Here is a 20635-nt window from a genome sequence, read left to right on the forward strand (position 1 = left end):
AGGAGTTAGGTACTTTCTCCTTTGTGCTGTGCTGGGCCTTTGTGCTGTGCTGGGACTTTACTCATGTTTATGCTGTGCTGCCTCCATTTATCTCGTTCCCACCAGTTTGTGTGCAGCTGAGAGAGCAGGGGCCTTACCTTCTTCGCTTTCTGCTCCTGGCATGTGGCAAGAGATCTATTACTCAGAGAGAATTCAACACATGTTGGATGGATAGATGGGTGGATGGACGGACAGTGAATTAATGAGTAGCCCTGAGGATTGGTAAATGCTCTCATCCCAAGAAGTTCCTCCACCTCAACCTGACTCAAAATCAGAAACTACCCCAGGGGAAGAGAGAGAGATGGGTTGATTCAACTGGGGACTCTCTTCTCCGCTGGGCAACACCCTTTCCTGTGTGGGGAGCAGAACGTGGTGAGATATTTGTTCAAAGAGTGGGTCAGCAGTTTGATGACAGAGGCTGTATCTTATTTCCTTCCACTCTGAACCAAGTGAGGTTCACAAATTAGCCTTATCTCCCTGCTCCACGGCTAAAAACTGAATAACCCCCCCACTGAATCTCTCCCTTAAGCACTGGAGCCTGCTTGGTGTAGGGATGGAGGTCTGGTCTTGCGGACAAGCTAGCCACTCCCTCCTGTGTCCCTACAGGAAGATCCTGAAACACAGAAACACCCATCCACCTAAAGTTCTCCTTGATGATGTGTTGGAAAAATAGAGGAGGGTGCAGCTAGAAGGTCTGTCCTGTTCTCAGGATTCACAGGGCTCTTAAATCCAGGGCACAGGCCATCTGCACTACATTCACTGGGAGGGTTTCTTAAAAATCAGTTTCTGGGGCCCCACCGCAGTCCTGCTGAATCAGTGTCTGGGGCGGGGGGAATCTGGGCTGGGTATTTTAAACTAGCACCCCTGGAGATTCATATGCAAGGGAAGGTTTAGACTCGTGCCTGAGAGATTCCGGTGGTAGTTGGAGAAGCATTTTAAATGGCAGGAACTTGAGTCACATACATCCTCTTCCCTCTCTCAGGCTCCAGATTTGGCCTCTTGGAAACCCATCCATGGATTCATCAGCCTTCGCCTCCTCTCTGATCTACTTCTCCTGCCCTTTCAGAAGCACATCCTGATCCTACATCTTCAAAGCTACCTTGCATCTTTGACCATCGATGTAATTACTTGGAAATACCATATCCCGGGTAGAATGTATTTCAGTCATGCTTGTCTGTGTGCCACTTCATCAGACGCATCACTAAAGTTTTTTTCTCCCCGCCTTCGCAGAGGCATTGTCGTTCATTCAGTTCACACTGGGCTGTCATACAGCCGAGCCTGTGTCTCAGGCCCCACGCTGAGGCCCAGCTGGAGATGACATGCTCCCTGGAGCAGCAATGGCACCTTCCCCTCCACTGCTGGGCCACCGCCTGGGCTCCCAGAGGGCGTGACCTCGCTTACCCCTTCCCAGAGTAGGGACAGACTGGCTCTGGGTTACATGTGCCTGGGAACTTGGGATCTCTGCCCCTGCTAGTTTGCCCCTCCCCCAAATTCTCCACGGCTCCCCATGCTCAAGCCCCCACCCTGCGCTCAGCACCGTCTGGGCGTCTCGCGGGACACTTGCCATGGGGCTGCCCTCAGGAAGGTCACTCCATATCGGAGAGAACACATCACACAGGAGGTAATGGGGAGTAATACCAGACAACACGGGGTGTCTTCCACATTCATGTGGAGCAGTCCTGTGACCTCGAGGCGCTCAGAGGAGACGGATGTGGGCTGAGCCACGTAGGCAGGGCTCTGAGAGGCAGCCAGAACTGGAGCCCAACTTTGGCGGGTGGATGAGTAATGGAGTGAGTGCTCCGGCTGGGGGCAATGATGGGCATAGGAGGGAACGGGAGGGGCAGAGGCCAAGGAGGACAGCACGGTGGCACCTGTCAGAGACTGGCAGTGGGCAGTCTGCCCGACTGCCCTGTGGGCAAATGATCCTTTCACCCAGGGCGGGAGAAATGCCTACGGGTGCACTTTACTACACAGACTAGACTATCCAGATGAACGCGGGCCCTGGAAAGGTCTGATTTTTTTTTTAACATCTTTACTGGAGTATAATTGCTTTACGATGGTGTGTTAGTTCCTGCTGTATAACAAAGTGAATCAGCTATACGTATACATATATCCCCATATCCCCTCCCTCTTGCGTCTCCCTCCCACCCTCCCTATCCCACCCCTCTAGGTGGTCACAAAGCACCGAGCTGATCTCCCTGTGCTATGTGGCTGCTTCCCGCTAGCTCTCTATTTTACATTTGGTAGTGTATATATATCAATGCCACTCTCTCACTTCATCCCAGCCGATCCTTGGAAAGGTCTGATTTAACTCGTTAGTTCACTCAGTGATGTTTCATAGGAAAAGCATAAAACATAAGAAAATGGCCTCTTCTATCAAGTCACCTTTGAGAATTTCCCCCATCAAACCCTGCAGTGACCTTTCCCCTGGCTCCCCGCCCTGAAGTCGCAGCCCCCGACTTCCTGTACTGCAGCTGCTCTCCGTCTTTAGGGGCTGAGATGCAGTCCTGCTGTGGGGAGGGGCCTGCTGGGCAGAGAGGGGCAGGGAGGGTCCCTGGTGCTTCTGCCCCGGCAGTCCAAGGAACTTGCCCAGCAGGCTGGCAATGCTTCACTGTAGAACTAGTCAATGATTTTCTTTTGTGAAAAAGAGATTTTTCCTTTGGACCACGTGAACATTTAAAGTCCGGTTATGATTTCTTTTTTAGGGTATTTGATGGTAGGGGTGGGACTATCTTTCTCACCATTTAACCAGAAAAACCTGCATATGAAGTCCACCTATAGAAGAATGGTTTGTCACTGGGGAAATGCAGCAGCCCTGAAGCCGGAAACTTGGGCTGTTCCTGGGCTGCCGCAGCCAGGCTGGTAGGCTCGTGCCCAGACGTGGCCGCGCAGCAGGCTCTGGGCAGTGCCTGTGCTGTGTGGATGGGGGAGCGGAGGCTCTTTAACATCCCTGATGCGAGCATCCGCTGACAGGAGCAGAGCTTCTGGGGAGGACATCTGCGGAGACCCTAGAGACGTGAGGCAGTTATGACATGTCAGTGAGCACACACTCCTCATTCAGCGTCTGTCCCATGGGGAGGTAAGTGGAACTGAATTTAGAACAGCGACTCAGAACAGACGTGGTGGAAGTGTTTGGTGCAGGAAGGATTGAGGCTGCCCTGCAGCAAGTTGGTAACGCAGGTAAAGGATTCTGCCCTTGCCTCGTCGACCTCCACCTACTTTTTTGGTCCTTTCTGTCCTCTTACCTGCCTTCAGGTGCACAACACCTTAATTTATTAATTTAGTCTCGTGGACAGCCGTTTGTATTCATTCTCTTATCATCTGCTCTTAGGAAAAGTTATCACCAATTACAACCTCAGTGTGTGTTAAGTCAAACTCCTTGACATAGGATATCTGTGCTTGAAACCTTAATTCTCACTGTGGTATGGAAAGCTCTGTCCCCTATTTATGTAAAGATTTTGTACCAGGAGGTTGAGAGGCCAGGACGAAATAAGAGAGGAGATGGTGCTTTGGGTAACACGTCTTTTCCTGTGCGTTGTTGCCTGGGCCTGAACCATCGGAAAGCAAAGCATGGAATGCTGAGGGGGGTGATGGGTAGTGTTCAGGAGAAATTATTCTAGCACTTGCTAAAAACAGCAAGGAAGGTTTTATACTGTTGATCACACACACACACACACACTCACACTCACACTCACACATACACACACACAGGAATACTACTCAGCCATAAAAAAAGAATGAAATTTTGCCACTTGCAGCAACATGGATGGACGTGGAGGGTATTAGGCTAAGTGAAATAGGTCAGACAGAGAAAGACAAATACTGTATGATATCACTTAGATGTGGAGTCTAAAAAAAATACAACAAACTAGTGAATATAACAAAAAAGAAACAGACTCACAGATACAGTGAACGAACTAGTGGTTATCAGTGGGGAGAGAGAAGCAGGGAGAGGGCAATATAGGGGTAGGGGATTAAGAGGTACAAACTATTATATATAAAATAAGCTACAAGGATATATTGTATAACACAGAGAAAAAAGCTAATATTTTATAATGACTATAAATGGAGTATAACTTTAAAATATTGTGAATCACTATATTGTATACCTGTAACTTTTATATAATATTGTACATCAACTCTACTTCAATTTAAAAAAATAAAAGGAGAGCAAAGAACAGAAAAAAAAAGAAAATGTATAAAAATTAAAAAAAAAAACTTTTTTAAAAAGACTGTTGCAGGGCTTCCCTGGTGGCGCAGTGGTTTTTTTTTTTTTTTTTTTTTTATCATAAAAATCTTAAAGATAAAATTTTTATTTCATTCTAAATTAATTACTAGACTCGTTTGTCACAGGAAGCTTTGTTTTTCTTGCGCTCTTTTTTTTTTTTTTTTTTTTTAAACATCTTTATTGGGGTATAATTGCTTTACAATGGTGTGTTAGTTTCTGCTTTACAACAAAGTGAATCAGCTATACATATACATATGTTCCCATATGTCTTCCCTCTTGCGTCTCCCTCCCTCCCACTCTCCCCATCCCACCCTTCCAGGCTGTCACAAAGCACCGAGCTAATATCCCTGTGCCTTGCGGCTGCTTCCCCCCAGCTATCTACCTTACTACGTTTGTTAGTGTGTATATGTCCATGACTCTCTCTCGCCCTGTCAAAACTCACCCCTCCCCCTCCCCATACCCTCAAGTCCGTTCTCCAGTAGGTCTGCGTCTTTATTCCTATCTTACCCCTAGGTTCTTCATGACATTTTTTTCCCTTAAATTCCATATATATGTGTTAGCATACGGTATTTGTCTTTTTCTTTCTGACTTACTTCACTCTGTATGACAGACTCTAGGTCTATCCATCTCATTACAAATAGCTCAATTTCATTTCTTTTTAAGGCTGAGTAATATTCCATTGTGTATATGTGCCACATCTTCTTTATCCATTCATCCGATGATGGGCGCTTAGGTTGTTTCCATGTCCTGGCTATTGTAAATAGAGCTGCAATGAACATTTTGGTACCTGACTCTTTTTGAATTTTGGTTTTCTCAGGGTATATGCCAAGTAGTGGGATTGCTGGGTCATATGGTAATTCTATTTGTAGTTTTTTAAGGAACCTCCATACTGTTCTCCACAGTGGCTGAACCAATTCACATTCCCACCAGCAGTGCAAGAGTGTCCCCTTTTCTCCACACCCTCTCCAGCATTTATTGTTTCTAGATTTTTTGATGATGGCCATTCTGACTGGTGTGAGATGATATCTCATTGTAGTTTTGATTTGCATTTCTCTAATGATTAATGATGTTGAGCATTCTTTCATGTGTTTGTTGGCATTCTGTATATCTTCTTTGGAGAAATGTCTATTTAGGTCTTCTGCCCATTTTTGGATGGGGTTGTTTGTTTTTTTGTTATTGAGCTGCATGAGCTGCTTGTAAATTTTGGAGATTAATCCTTTGTCAGTTGCTTCATTTGCAAATGTTTTCTCCCATTCTGAGGGTTGTCTTTTGGTCTTGGTTATGGTTTCCTTTGCTGTGCAAAAGCTTTGAAGTTTCATTAGGTCCCATTTGTTTATTTTTGTTTTTATTTCCATTACTCTAGGAGGTGGGTCAGAAAGGATCTTGCTGTGATTTATGTCATAGAGTGTTCTTCCTATGTTTTCTTCTAAGAGTTTGATAGTTTCTGGCCTTACATTTAGGTCTTTAATCCATTTTGAGCTTATTTTTGTGTATGGTGTTAGGGAGTGATCTAATCTCATACTTTTACATGTAGTTGTCCAGTTTTCCCAGCACCATTTATTGAAGAGGCTGTCCTTTCTCCACTGTACATTCCTGCCTCCTTTATCAAAGATAAGGTGACCATATGTGCGTGGGTTTATCTCTGGGCTTTCTATCCTGTTCCACTGATCTATCTTTCTGTTTTTGTGCCAGTACCATACTGTCTTGATTACTGTTGCTTTGTAATATAGTCTAAAGTCAGGGAGCCTTATTCCTCCAGCTCCTTTTTTCGTTCTCAAGATTGCTTTGGCTATTCGGGGTCTTTTGTGTTTCCATACAAATTGCGAAATTTTTTGTTCTAGTTCTGTGAAAAATGCCAGTGGTAGTTTGATAGGGATTGCATTGAATCTGTAGATTGCTTTGGGTAGTAGAGTCATTTTCACAATGTTGATTCTTCCCATCCAAGAACATGGTATATCTCTCCATCTATTTGTATCATCTTTAATTTCTTTCATCAGTGTCTTATAATTTTCTGCATACAGGTCTTTCGTATCCTTAGGTAGGTTTATTCCTAGATATTTTATTCTTTTTGTTGCAATGGTAAATGGGAGTGTTTTCTTGATTTCACTTTCAGATTTTTCATCATTAGTATATAGGAATGCCAGAGATTTCTGTGCATTAATTTTGTATCCTGCTACTTTACCAAATTCATTGATTAGCTCTAGTAGTTTTCTGGTAGCATCTTTAGGATTCTCTATGTATAGTATCATGTCATCTGCAAACAGTGACAGCTTTACTTCTTCTTTTCCGATTTGGATTCCTTTTATTTCCTTTTCTTCTCTGATTGCTGTGGCTAAAACTTCCAAAACTATGTTGAATAAGAGTGGTGAGAGTGGGCAACCTTGTCTTGTTCCTGATCTTAGTGGAAATGCTTTCAGTTTTTCACCATTGAGGATGATGTTTGCTGTGGGCTTGTCATATATGGCCTTTATTATGTTTAGGAAAGTTCCCTCTATGCCTACTTTCTGGAGGGTTTTTATCATAAATGGGTGTTGAATTTTGTCGAAAGCTTTCTCTGCATCTATTGAGATGATCATATGGTTTTTCTCCTTCAATTTGTTAATATGGTTTATCACATTGATAGATTTGCGTATATTGAAGAATCCTTGCATTCCTGGAATAAACCCCACTTGATCATGGTGTATGATCCTTTTAATGTGCTGTTGGATTCTGTTTGCTAGTATTTTGTTGAGGATTTTTGCATCTATGTTCATCAGTGATATTGGCCTGTAGTTTTCTTTCTTTGTGACATCCTTGTCTGGTTTTGGTATCAAGGTGATGGTGGCTTCGTAGAAGGAATTTGGGAGTGTTTCTCCCTCTGCTATATTTTGGAAGAGTTTGAGAAGGATAGGTGTTAGCTCTTCTCTAAACGTTTGATAGAATTCACCTGTGAAGCCATCTGGTCCTGGGCTTTTGTTTGTTGGAAGGTTTTTAATCACAGTTTCAATTTCAGTGCTTGTGATTGGTCTGTTCATATTTTCTATTTCTTCCTGATTCAGTCTTGGCAGGTTGTGCATTTCTAAGAATTTGTCCATTTCTTCCAGATTGTCCATTTTATTGGCATAGAGTTGCTTGTAGTAATCTCTCATGATTTTTTTTATTTCTGCAGTGTCAGTTGTTACTTCTCCTTTTTCATTTCTAATTCTATTGATTTGAGTCTTCTCCCTTTTTTTCTTGATGAGTCTGGCTAGTGGTTTATCTATTTTGTTTATCTTCTCAAAGAACCAGCTTTTAGTTTTATTGATCTTTGCTATTGTTTCCTTCATTTCTTTTTCATTTATTTCTGATATGATCTTTATGATTTCTTTCCTTCTGCTAGCTTTGGGGTTTTTTTGTTCTTCTTTCTCTAATTGCTTGAGGTGCAAGGTTAGGTTGTTTATTCGAGATGTTTCCTGCTTCTTAAGGTGGGCTTGTATTGCTATAAACTTCCCCCTTAGAACTGCTTTTGCTGCATCCCATAGGTTTTGGGTCGTTGTGTCTCCATTGTCATTTGTTTCTAGGTATTTTTTTATTTCCTCTTTGATTTCTTCAGTGATCACTTCATTATTAAGTAGTGTATTGTTTAGCCTCCATGTGTTTGTATTTTTTACAGATCTTTTCCTGTAATTGATATCTAGTCTCATGGCGTTGTGGTCGGAAAAGATACTTGATACAATTTCAGTTTTCTTAAATTTACCAAGGCTTGATTTGTGACCCAGGATATGATCTATCCTGGAGAATGTTCCATGAGCACTTGAGAAAAATGTGTATTCTGTTGTTTTTGGATGGAGTGTCCTATAAATATCAATTAAGTCCATCTTGTTTAATGTATCATTTAAAGCTTGTGTTTCCTTATTTATTTTCATTTTGGATGATCTGTCCATGGGTGAAAGTGGGGTGTTAAAGTCCCCTACTATGAATGTGTTACTGTTGATCTCCCCTTTTATGGTTGTTAGTATTTGCCTTATGTATTGAGGTGCTCCTATGTTGGGTGCGTAAATATTTACAATTGTTATATCTTCTTCTTGGATTGATCCCTTGATCATTATGTAGTGTCCTTCTTTGTCTGTTCTAATAGTCTTTATTTTAAAGTCTATTTTGTGTGATATGAGAATTGCTACTCCAGCTTTCTTTTGGTTTCCATTTGCATGGAATATCTTTTTCCATCCCCTTACTTTCAGTCTGTATGTGTCTCTAGGTCTGAAGTGGGTCTCTTGTAGACAGCATATATAAGGGTCTTGTTTTTGTATCCATTCAGCCAATCTGTGTCTTTTGGTGGGAGCATTTAGTCCATTTACATTTAAGGTAATTATCGATATGTATGTTCCTATTTCCATTTTATATATTGTTTTGGGTTCGCTACTATAGGTCATTTCCTTCTCTTGTGTTTCGTGTCTAGAGAAGTTCCTTTAGCATTTGTTGTAAAGCTGGTTTGGTGGTGCTGAACTCTCTCAGCTTTTGCTTGTCTGTAAAGGTTTTAATTTCTCCATCAAATGTGAATGAGATCCTTGCTGGGTAGAGTAGTCTTGGTTGCAGGCTATTCTCCTTCATCACTTTCAGTATGTCCTGCCACTCCCTTCTGGCTTGTAGGGTTTCTGCTGAGAGATCAGCTGTTAACCTTATGGGGATTCCCTTGTGTGTTATTTGTTGTTTTTCCCTTGCTGCTTTTAATATGCTTTCTTTGTATTTAATTTTTGACAGTTTGATTAATATGTGTCTTGGCGTGTTTCTCCTTGTATTTATCCTGTATGGGACCCTCTGTGCTTCCTGGACTTGATTAACTATTTCCTTTCCCATATTAGGGAAGTTTTCAACTATAATCTCTTCAAATATTTTCTCAGTCCCTTTCTTTTTCTCTTCTTCTTCTGGAACCCCTATAATTCGAATGTTGGTGCGTTTCATGTTGTCCCAGAGGTCTCTGAGACTGTCCTCAGTTCTTTTCATTCTTTTTTCTTTATTCTGCTCTGCAGTAGTTATTTCCACTACTTTATCTTCCAGGTCACTTATCCGTTCTTCTGCCTCAGTTATTCTGCTATTGATCCTATCTAGAGTGATTTTAATTTCATTTATTGCATTGTTCATCGTTGCTTGTTTCATCTTTAGTTCTTGTAGGTCCTTGTTAACTGTTTCTTGCATTTTGTCCATTCTACTTCCAAGATTTCGGATCATCCTTACTATCATTATTCTGAATTCTTTTTCAGGTAGATTGCCTATTTCCTCTTCATTTGTTCGGTCTGGTGGGTTTTTATCTTGCTCCTTCATCTGCTGTGTGTTTTTCTGTCTTCTCATTTTGCTTATCTTACTGTGTTTGGGGTCTCCTTTTTGCAGGCTGCACTTTCGTAGTTCCCGTTGTTTTTGATGTCTGTCTCCAGTGGCTAAGGTTGTTTCAGTGGGTTGTGTAGGCTTCCTGGTGGAGGGGACTAGTGCCTGTGTTGTGCTGGATGAGGCTGGATCTTGTCTCTCTAGTGGGCAGGTTCACGTCTGGTGGTGTGTTTTGGGGTGTCTGTGGCCTTATTATGATTTTAGGCAGCCTCTCTGCTAATGGGTGGGGTTGTGTTCCTGTTTTGCTAGTTGTTTGGCATAGGTTGTCCAGCACTGTGGCTTGCTGGTCGTTGAGTGAAGCTGGGTGCTGGTGTTAAGATGGAGGTCTCTGGGATATTTCCACCGTTTAATATTATGTGGAGCTGCGAGGTCTCTTGTTGACCAGTGTCCTGAAGTTGGCTCTCCTACCTCAGAGGCAGAGCCCTGACTCCTGGCTGGAGCACCAAGAGCCTTTCATCCACACAGCTCAGAATAAAAGGGAGAAAAAGTAGGGAGAATTAGTAGAAGTATGAGTAAAGAAAGAAGGAAAGGAGGAAAGGAAGGAAGGAAGAAAGAAGCAAAGAAGGAAAGAAAGGAGGGAGGGAGGGAGGGAGGGAGGAAGGAAGGAAGGAGGGAAAGAAGGAAAAAAGACAGAAAGAAAGATGATACAGTAAAAATAAAATAAAGTATAATATAGTTATTGAATTAAAAAATATTTAGAAAAAAAAAAAAAAGGGACGGATAGAACCTTAGGACAAATGTTGGAAGCAAAGCTATACAGAGAAAATCTTACACAGAAGCATACACATACACCTTCACAAAAAGAGGTAAAGGGGGAAAAATCATAAATCCTGCTCCCTGAGACCACCTCCTCAATTTGGGGTGATTCGTTGTCTAAAGGAGGGAAGGAAGGAAGGAAAGAAAGAAAGAACGAAGGTAAAGTATAATAAAGTTATTACAATTAAACTTAATTATTAAGAAAAAGAATTTTTAAAAAAAAGTCATGGACGGATAGAGCCCTAGGACAAATGGTGGAAGCAAGAGTATACAGACAGGATCTCACACAGAAGCATACACGTACACATTCACAAAAAGAGGAAAAGGGAAAAAAATCATAGATCTCGCTCCTAAATTCCACCTCTTCAATTTGGGATCATTCCTTTGTCTATTCAGGTATTCCACAGATGCAGGGTATATCAAGTTGATTGTGGAGCTTTAATCCGCTGCTTCTGTGGCTGCTGGGAGAGATTTCCCTTTCTCTTCTTTGTTCTCACAGCTCACAGGAGCTCAGCTTTGGATTTGGCCCTGCCTCTGCGTGTAGGTCGCTGGAGGGCGTCTGTTTTTTCGCTCAGACAGGACGGGGTTAAAGGAGCCGCTGATTCGGGGCCTCCGGTTCACTCAGGCTGGGGGTTGGGGGATGGGGGAAGGAGGGGCACTGCGTGCGGGGCCAGCCTGCGGCGGCAGAGGCAGCGTGACACTGCGGCAGAGGCCGGCGTGACGTTGCACCAGCCTGAGGCCCGCCGTGCGTTGTCCCGGGGAAGTTGTCCCTGGATCCCGGGAACCTGGCAGTGGCGGGCTGCACAGGCTCCGCGGAAGAGGGGTGTGGAGAGTGACCTGTGCTCGCACACAGGCCCCTTGGTGGCGGCAGCAGCAGCCTTAGCGTCTCCCGCCCGTCTCTGGGGTCCGCGGTTTTAGCCGCAGCTCGCGCCCGTCTCTGGGGTTTGCGCTTTCAGCCGCGGCTCGCGCCCGTCTCGGGGGCTCGCGCCCTCAGCCGCGGCTCGCGCCCGTCTCTGGGGTTCGCGCTTTTAGCCGCGGCTCGCGCCCGTCTCTGGAGTTCCTTTAAGCAGCGCTCTTAAACCCCTCTCCTCGCGCACCAGGAAACAAAGAGGGAAGAAAAAGTCTCTTGCCTCTTCGGCCGGTGCAGGCTTTTCCCCGAACTCCCTCCCGGCTAGTCGTGGTGCACTAACCCCTTCAGGCTATGTTCAAGCCGCCAACCCCAGTCCTCTCCCTGAGCTCCGTCCAAAACCAAAACCCGAGCCTCAGCTCGCAGCCCCGCCCGCCCCGGTGGGTGAGCAGCAAGCCTCTCGGGTTGGTGAGTGCCGGTCGGCACCGATCGTCTGTGCAGGAATCTCCCCGCTTTGCCCTCCACACCCGTCGCTGTGCACTACTCCGCGGTCCCGAAACTCCCCCCTCCGCCTCCCGCAGTCTCCGCCCGCGGAGGGGCTTCCTAGTGTGTGGAAACTTTTCCTCCTTCACAGCTCCCTCCCACTGGTGCAGGTGCCGTCCTTATTCTTTTGTCTCTGTTTTTTCTTTTGCCCTACCCAGTTACGTGGGGAGTTTCTTGCCTTTTGGGAGGTCTGAGATCTTCTTCCAGCCTTCAGTAGGAGTTCTGTAGGAGTTGTTCCACGTGTGGATGTATTTCTGGTGTATCCGTGGGGAGGAAGGCGATCTCCGCGTCTTACTCTTCCGCCATCTTCAAGGTCCCCCCGGCGCAGTGGTTGAGAGTCCACCTGCCGATGCAGGGGACATGGGTTCGTGCCGCGGTCCGGGAAGATCCCACATGCCGCGGAGCGGCTGGGCCAGTGAGCCATGGCCGCTGAGCCTGCGCATCTGGAGCCTGTGCTCCACAACGGGAGAGGCCACAACAATGAGAGGCCCGCGAACCGCAAAAAAAAAAAAAAAAAAAAAAGACTATTGCAGTAGAGGAGAGAGATTCACCTCAACTCCAAGTCAACAGGGACAAGTAGGGATTTATAACCTGCAGGAAGAGTAAGGGAGAGGATGGAACATTACTAAGAGGACCTTGGTTAGGTATCAAAGGTGTGGAGGGACAGGAGCTTGAAAGAATATCAGAGTTGGGGGATTCTGGGTAAACTGGCCTAGTAGGATTCTCTCCTAAAACTAGGCTCAGCAAGCCGAGGCCAGGGTCTAGTGGAGAAGAGGATTCAAAGGAGCCTGACAGAAATTGTGTCAAGTCTTTGTCACCAGGTGTTCACAGGGTGGAGACTGACCTGCGAGGTCTAGCACCCCGTTACTAACGATACTGGAGTGGCCCCTGGCTGTTGTGAGTTCTTGTAGGTGCCCCATGTGTAGTAAAGATGGTTGAATTCCTGAGATCTAGAAGGGGCCTCACTTGGCTTCCTCAGCCAGGCTCTGGAAAGACGTCAAGGCCAGACCCTGTTTGCCTGTGAGCTCCAGGAGAGCAAGAAATCCCTGGAGCGTGTCTCCCATCTCTGAGACCATGCTCTCTCAGGTTACAGACAGCCCCACTCAAAGTGGCTCAAGCAAAGATATTTTCACACCTCTCCATGGGTAGGGCAGGTCCCAAGCTCCAACCATCAGTGATATCATCAAGGACCAGGCTCCTTCACCCTCCATCCCCCAGGGGCCGGCTCTGCCATCTCTCTGGTCCCTGCAGGAGTCACACTTCGACATTACAACATCCACTGGAAGAAAAGACAGTCTCTTAATCCTTCTTCAGTGCCCAGAAGAGTGCCCCTCACACTTCGTTGGCTGGGGTGGGATATATGCCCCTTTCTGAGCCAATCATTGGCATGGAAATGGGATTTCAGGGGTGTCTTGAATCATTTGGAGTGCAAAGGAAGTTAGAGAGTGATCCATCCATCCTCACATGTGCTATGTGGAGTCCACCTGAAGTGAATGGAATTCTGAGCGCAGAGTGGAGTGTTAATAGGCTAGGAGCTAAGTAAGGAGTGAGTGAGAGGGGAAGGAGAGCCCTGGCAGCAAAGGGGTCAGAGCTTGGCAGTTCTTTGCAGGAAACCTCCAGAGTGTCGGGGAGAAGCAAATGCCGAGGCCCCGGGCCTTGCCCCTCCGGGTTGTATGCAGCAGGCCTGTGCATGAGCACCCTGTCAGCCCCTTACCTGGCCAGCTTTCACTCTGAGACGGTTGCATCTGCCATCAGAGCCTCAGGGACAGGAGGGGACGTTGTAGGGGCAGGTGTCACTGGCTGTCTGGCCCCAGTGAGGATCTGGCTGTGAAGAGCTATGTCTGCGTTTCTCCGCGCCCACCGCCTCCTTCTTGGATGACGCCTGTGATGACTCAGAATGAGGCCAGATGGTTTTGTGAAAGTAGATTCCCCTCTTATTGCCTGAGACCATCATCTACTTCCCGTACAGTGGCTGGACCAGGGGTTTTGTGCTTGGCAGTACTCTTCCTCTAAACCTGCATAGACCTAGAGCTTTCCTCATTCTTGCTGAGAGCTGGAAGGTTCCGAGGCATGGTTGTGAGAATGTGTAATTATTTTCTTATTTGAACATCCTAGGTCATTGGGTCTTTTCTTTGTAAACGTGTTGGGGGTAGGGGTGGAGCTCTCAAATGAAGAAAATATATGAGATTCATTACCCAAGCTGATCAAATAGCATAATAAATCATCTAAATAGTATAAAATGCTTAGATATGAATAGCATACCAGTGAACAGGGTTGAGCACCTGCCCATCTCCAAGGGCACTAGTGTGACATGTGTGAACCCCCAGATGTGTCTCGTCGGTCACCCGCAGGGTCTGCAGCCTACAACTGCAGTAGAATTTCTCTGAAAATTTAGAAACTTTTTTGGTTTGGGGGAAAAAATCAAATGTGCATTCATCCCAAGATGTTTCAAGGACAGATCTGCAGCAGCAAACGTTTGTGAGCTAAAACTGGGAGATTACACTGGGAAGTTGGGATATGGGACAGGAAATTTGTAAATGCCCCAGTAAACTACTTAGGAATTGAATTAAGAGACCAAACTGCTGGGAATGTGAGAATCACCCGTTGTTCTTGAAAACCACTTCTGAAAGCAATCAGTCTGTTACGACAAGGAAGGATGGATGACAGGTCCCAATATTGAGACACGGGATTGAAACCCACACTAGTTATGGCATTTTCCCTTTAGATTGGAAATTTTAATAGTGGAGCAGTGTCGACAGATGGAATTTGAGTAAGTGATTTTGCAAGCAGTCCACAATTCACAAGAGGGTTTTGTTCCCAGCATCTGGCGTCTGTCGTGAGGCCATTGTTTGGACCTTTGGAAACTAAAATGCATTTTTTCCACAGACATATTTCCCAGAATGGAGGTTGATTTCTAGACAAGTCTCCAAAACTTTATTTAACCCTTAATGTAGCCCAAAATACCATACATATGCGGTTAATATTAGGGGCCCCAGTGTTATAAGTAAAACAGAAACATTGAAGAGAAAATTGTTTTTCTTTTTTCCTTGATTGGGGTAACGTGAAGGTAGGTGAGAAGCTAACCACATAGCGTGCAAGCGTGGAAAGGGTTTGAGTGATGGTTGAGTTCAAGCCCTCGTTTGTCAAATGAGGAAACTGAGGTTCAGAGAGATGCGGTATTTGGCTGGAGGTCACACAGCCAGTGAGACAAGAACCCAGGCCCCCCCCGACCCAGAGAATAAGGCCTTTGGGAAGTTTCCAAAGAGACTATCAAATACATTCATGGTCTTCCACGTTGTGTTGGGCCCCATTGGATGTCTATTTTCCCCAGTATCACTATAAAATATGTCCTGTTCCCTTCTTTTTTAAATGAAGTTGGGGCCTAGGACTACTGTTAGACTTCTCTGGGAGTAGACACATGGAGCTCACAGACAGGATGAAGAGAGAAGAAATGTGTGTTCCTGTGAGAGAGAACAACAAGGTGAAAGTAAAGGAGCTGGAAATAGCAGGAGCGCAGGAACTGAGACTGTGGAGGAGCCGGCGGGGAGCTGGCAGAGCTCCACACCAGGGGGCGCTGTCACCCCCCTGCAGCTTTGTCGCTGCCCTGGTTGGCCAGAGTACTGTGGCACAGAGGACCCTCTCCGTGGTGGGGAGGGGGAAAGTCCTTGATGAAGGAAAGGGGAGGTAGTCATCCAAAAACATAGTTCGCTCGTCAAGTGTGCATGGCCCAGAGCCCATCAAGGGTAAAACAAGAAATAAACACCGAAGTATCTCCCATCACAGAGCCTAGGCTGGCATGGTCCCTCATGGCCTCGCCATGCCCTCTGTCGAGAGGCAGCCTCGGACACTGGGAACTCATGTGTCTCTTTCCTCTTCTTTCTGACCCATTGCCTCAGACTACGCGGCTTGAAGACATGGACTATATTGTTTTGTTTTTAGTTCTCTACAGTTCCCTCAGCAGATGTTTGATAATATCTGTTGATTGAATTTACTCAAGCTTATAGATTTCTGAGAGCAAAACAGTGTTTTTAAAATAACAATTTTAAATTTATACTTGAAATTCTAGACAAATATTTCTTTCAAATCTAAAATTCAAAGATTTAATCCTAATTTCACTTGATGTCCCAAGTATTGAGTGGCTCTTGCTATGGTATTAACTCCAGGTGTAGGCTCTTGGCAGGGTGGCTGCTGATGGGCAGTCTCCCTCCCCACCCCTTCCCTGGATCCAGGGTGGTCGGAAAGCACTGGGGAACACTTGGTTGGGTTTGCCTTGCTCCATGTTCTCAGCTTCAGAATTAACATATGTGCCCTTTGCATTAGCCTCTCAGGCCCAAGGAAACAGGAGAGAACAGTGAAATCCCCTCAGTTTCCAGAAGCCTGCTGGCTGAAAGTTCCCCTGGAAGGTTCAGCCCGTGGGTCTGTTGGGGGAAGGGGAGATGACAATGCCCCATCCCCTAGAGACGCTGAGATCTGAGCTGTCCATCAGCACCAGCCCACTTGAAAACTTTCAAGGTGAGAGAAGCTGGGACACCTCCCTTTCCCTCTGGCTCTCCCTGCCCGCCCCTGCTAGAATGTGGCGGTGTGTGTACCTTTCCTCCATCCCCTGCTGGTCCAGTGCTCCATCGGGACGTTTCATGTCCTTCCCAGAAGGCTGGCCAAGGCCTAAGCACGCAGTAGGCCATTCAGGAAACCCTTGCTGAAATCATCTAAAAAGATGCAGGTTTCAAAGTGCTCTTCCTTCCCTCACCCCATCCTGTGTTTAATGACAGTACTCTTGCCAGTAAGGACAGTCGTGCCATCCCCTCCTGTCTGTGAGGGCCTCCTAAGTGGCCAGCAGTTGCCCATCACCCTGCTGAGGCCAGGTCATCCCCATTTCACAGCTGGGGTCAGACTCAGGACAACAGTCTTGCCGGATGTGGAGAGGCGGGGATGCCAGCCCCAGGGCACGTCTCTGGAGTTACCATCAGGAGAGTCTGTTCTCCCCTTGAGAACAGTGTGGGGTGGGACACTACCTTGGCCCATTCCAAGACTAAACTTCAAGCTGGGGTGCAGACGGAGTGGAAATGGGAGGAGTATGGCTATCTCTTCCCCAAGAAGGTTGCGTGACGGCATCCATGTTTCCTCTCAGATACACTGGCTGAGATTGTAAAACCCAAAACAGATACTTCAAGGCTTCCATTACTGTTTTCTTAAGGACAGAAATCATTCTTTATTTATACATAAATAACTTTTTCTTGAGCAGGCCCAAAGAAATGAAACACAGATGGAGAAAATGTTGAAAATGTTTACCGATTTCCTCTCTGAGGACGTGCGATTAGCCTTTCTCTGGGCAGAATGTGTAATCTGCTGGAAGGCAGTATCACCCTTTTGATCTTGCAATACAGTTTTCATATCTTTGCCACAAAAGCTGATTCTTATTGTGACATTTTTAAACAACGATTGTTCGCCGTGCAGAATGGAATGGGGAAGCTCAGCTGAACGTATAGATAGACGGATGCTTGTCGAAGGCCAGACTATGGGAATGAATTTTCCCCATGTTGCTTTTGCCCGGTGACATTGGCATTAACTCCTTCATCCTGGGACACGTCTTGTGCACTACCTGGAATCTGATGCTCAGCTGTACACATCGGCCTCCCCTCACTTGCATGCGGAGACCACTGATTAATGGCCTTGTCCACTCCTTCCAAGGTCTCTGTGCCCTTCCTTCTGGAAGTTAAAGGGTCCTTGATTAAATGGCAGAAGCAGGTTGAATGGGGAAATGTATGAGGAAGGGCTTTTATAAACTGTGGGGCAACACAGAGTTGAGGTGCTGATGATGTCTTAGTAGATAGAGCTCATTGGTGCAAGCAGCACAGGAGGCCCCGGAGCATTTGACTGGCCCTACTGCCTCAGCTCGCTAACACGGCAACTGACATTTCTGAAAGTCTCCTCGCACTGCTGTCTCGCCTCCCTTCGGGGCTTTACAGCCTTTCAAAGGGAAGGCATTGGATGAAGGAGAAAGGAGCAGAAGTGGCAAAGACACAGATTTCAAACCTGTTCTGTTTCATTTTGGCTCCAGAGAATTTTGTTTGTGTGGGGACTGGAGTGAGTCTTTCTGCGGAGAAAGACTCTTTCTGAGTGTACCCACCTCTGTGCCTCGGTAGGCCTGTGATGTCCTGCCCAGTGGCTGATATCAACCAAACGCCAGGCTGCGTAGCAGCAGAGTGAGGGCGGGAAGCAGCCAGCAAATGAGGGGTTAACACCGCCCAAGTTGTTTGCGGCTCCGTGGCATGCAACCTCCAACAGCATGGCCATCTTGCAGCAGAGCTAAGATTCCTCTGCAGCCACGGGGAGGGAACAGATAAATCATAAATGAATTTGAAATTATATTTCCTTCTCTTAGCTTTCTTTTCTTTTTGTTCCTTCTCTACCTCCCCACCCTGGGAACAATGTTACAGAAAATTGTAGGTTGTAAATTCCAACCAGTGCATTTAGCCCCATCCTTGCTAAGGGTCTGTGAAATGGCATCTCCCCAGGCCTATTTCATGGGGACTGTCAGTGAGTTCTGCACTGTGCAGACATCTGAAGAGCAAAAACAGGAAGCCACCAGGACGGAAATGGAGCCAGAGGTGGGCAGAGGAGCAGGCCGGGTGTGTGTACTTTGGGCACATCTGCACTTAGAACCTATAGTATCATGAGTTGGGTACAATAGGGCCTTGTCCCTGTGCTGGACCAGAGCTGGTAAAGAAGATCTCAGGCTTCTATGCCTTGTTACTTGTGCTGAAGTGTTGTTTCCTTAAAGCAGAACTTTGTGTGATGCTGTGTCTTGACCATTGACAAGCCTTTCTAGAGAAAAAAGAAAAAAACCTTCCTACTCTTGGGTACTAACCAAAATGTCAGTGACCACCAAGGGCCTTTGGCCCGGGCAGGGGAAGCCCATCTCTGGGTCTCAGGCAGTGTGGTCCAGAGGCGAGGCATCAGCTGGTCCTCCACATTTGTAAGCTGGACTTGAATTCACAGCCGATGGGCTTCATTTCTCCCCACTGGGATGTTTGGTCTCTTTGTGTGTGTGTGTGTGAGTATGTGTGGTGTGTGCTCCAGATGTGATGCAGAAGTCAAAGCTACAGGCCTTGAGGAGCCACTGGGGCTCATAATGGAATCCAGAAATTACCTCTGAAAGCCTGATCCACTCAATAAAAAGCCTCAAGCTCTTTGCAGGAAATACCCAAGCTGCTAATGTCACTGTTCCCAGAAGAGCGGCCCCTACCACACCAATGGCACCTGCAGGGCTTGCTGATGGCAAGACGCCAGAAGGGCTGGGGCCTGAGAAGAAGGGCTGTCCAACCAGGCCCTCCAAGGGCTTCCCTGCACGTTCAGGGGGACCACAGCCTTTGGACACTGCCCAGTCTTGAGGCTCTCCCATCCTGCCCAGGGGATGGGGGCCAGTACAGGTTTTCACTGAGCACGGTCTGCCTGCCCAGGAGCCCCTGTCTGCAGGCCAAGAGGTAGAATGGGTACCAGGCTAAGAGCCTGTTCCGTAGATCCCGTCACTGACTCTCTGCCTTTGCCTTTGCATGTCTCTCCCAAGACCTTCAGCGTTACCTAGTGCTGTGGAAGTCTCCTCGGGTCTGGTCTCTACCTGGCACAAGCCGCCCCTGAGATTTTCCTCTCTTCTCTCCCTCTAGACTTTTTTCTCTTGCAGACCTCCTTCAAAGACCCTCTGCCCTCAGCCTCTGCTGGTGAAGTCTGCATGCCTGACCCTTTCTAAAAGGGCGAATTTATTTGAAAAGGCAATCCATATAGGTTAAGAAATCTAATCAGTAAGGTACATGTACATACATGTTTAAAAAACAAATGTCTTTCATCTTTTGCTGTGTTAGCAGCAGCAGCTGCAGGGCATTACCTCCACCCAGAGGGCATCATGCCTGCCATGCTCCTGTTCGTTCTTTTAGGTTAAACCTTCCCTGCCTATCTTTTTTTTCTTTAAGATCAATCTCAATTACTTCTTAAAAATTTTTTTTAATTCTATTTTTTTATTTTAATTTTTATTACTACTATTTTTTATTTTTGGCTGTGCTTGGTCTTCGTTGCCGCGTGTGGGCTTTCTCTAGTTGTGGAGAGCAGGGGCTACTCTTCCTTGAGGTGCACGGGCTTCTCATTGCAGTGGCTTCTCTTGTTGTGGAGCACAGGCTCTAGGCGCACGGGCTTCAGTAGTTGTGGCTCGCGGGCTCTAGAGCGCAGGCTCAGTAGTTGTGGTGCATGGGCTTAGTTGCTCCGCGGCATGTGGGGTCTTCCAGGACCAGGGCTCAAACCCGTGTCCCCTGCATTGGCAGGCGGATTCTTAACCACTGCGCCAGGGACGTCCAGCCTATTATTTTCTTAGGAAATAAAAACACTTCTCAAGACACTATGCCTGGCATTTTAATATGATGAGTTTATTCTTTCTCTGTGGCAGGAAAACAAGGAAGTACCCAAGTGAGGAGCCCAGGAAGGTGAAAGAACTAAGAGGAGGGAGGGCCAAACGGGGAGACTGCTGGACATGCCACAGGCACCTTTCTCTCTCCCCTTCCCCAGCTGTGCTGGAAGTTTCTCCAAGCAGGGCATCTCTTGCTCACCTCTGTGCCCTCCTCCCTTGGTATGGAGGCTGCCATGTGGGCATTTAACGACTCACATTGAGTGAGGCCTACTGTGTGCCAACCTCTGTGCTGGGGTGGGAAGCTGAGTCAGATAAGACGTGGTCCTCGCCCAAGGTGTCCCAGTCTGTGGAGGAGTTTGGCAACAGAGAACATTAGAGAACAAAAGGCCACAACGAGAGCCCAATGGTAGGACAGAGTACTTTGGAGCCCACACATCTTGGGGTTTCTCAGCGATCGCAGGCTCAGTCCAGGGGCCGAGGGACTGAG

The 20635-nt window shown here is 46.5% G+C and overlaps 1 protein-coding gene across 2 annotated transcripts in view; it reads left to right on the top strand.

The window, feature by feature from the left end:
• Positions 1–20635, top strand: part of FSTL4 (follistatin like 4) — a 456287-nt gene that overhangs the window by 140337 nt on the left and 295315 nt on the right. The window lies entirely within an intron of this gene.

The sequence above is a fragment of the Phocoena sinus genome, chromosome 3, assembly GCF_008692025.1.
Source record: "Phocoena sinus isolate mPhoSin1 chromosome 3, mPhoSin1.pri, whole genome shotgun sequence".
Taxonomy (NCBI): domain Eukaryota; kingdom Metazoa; phylum Chordata; class Mammalia; order Artiodactyla; family Phocoenidae; genus Phocoena; species Phocoena sinus.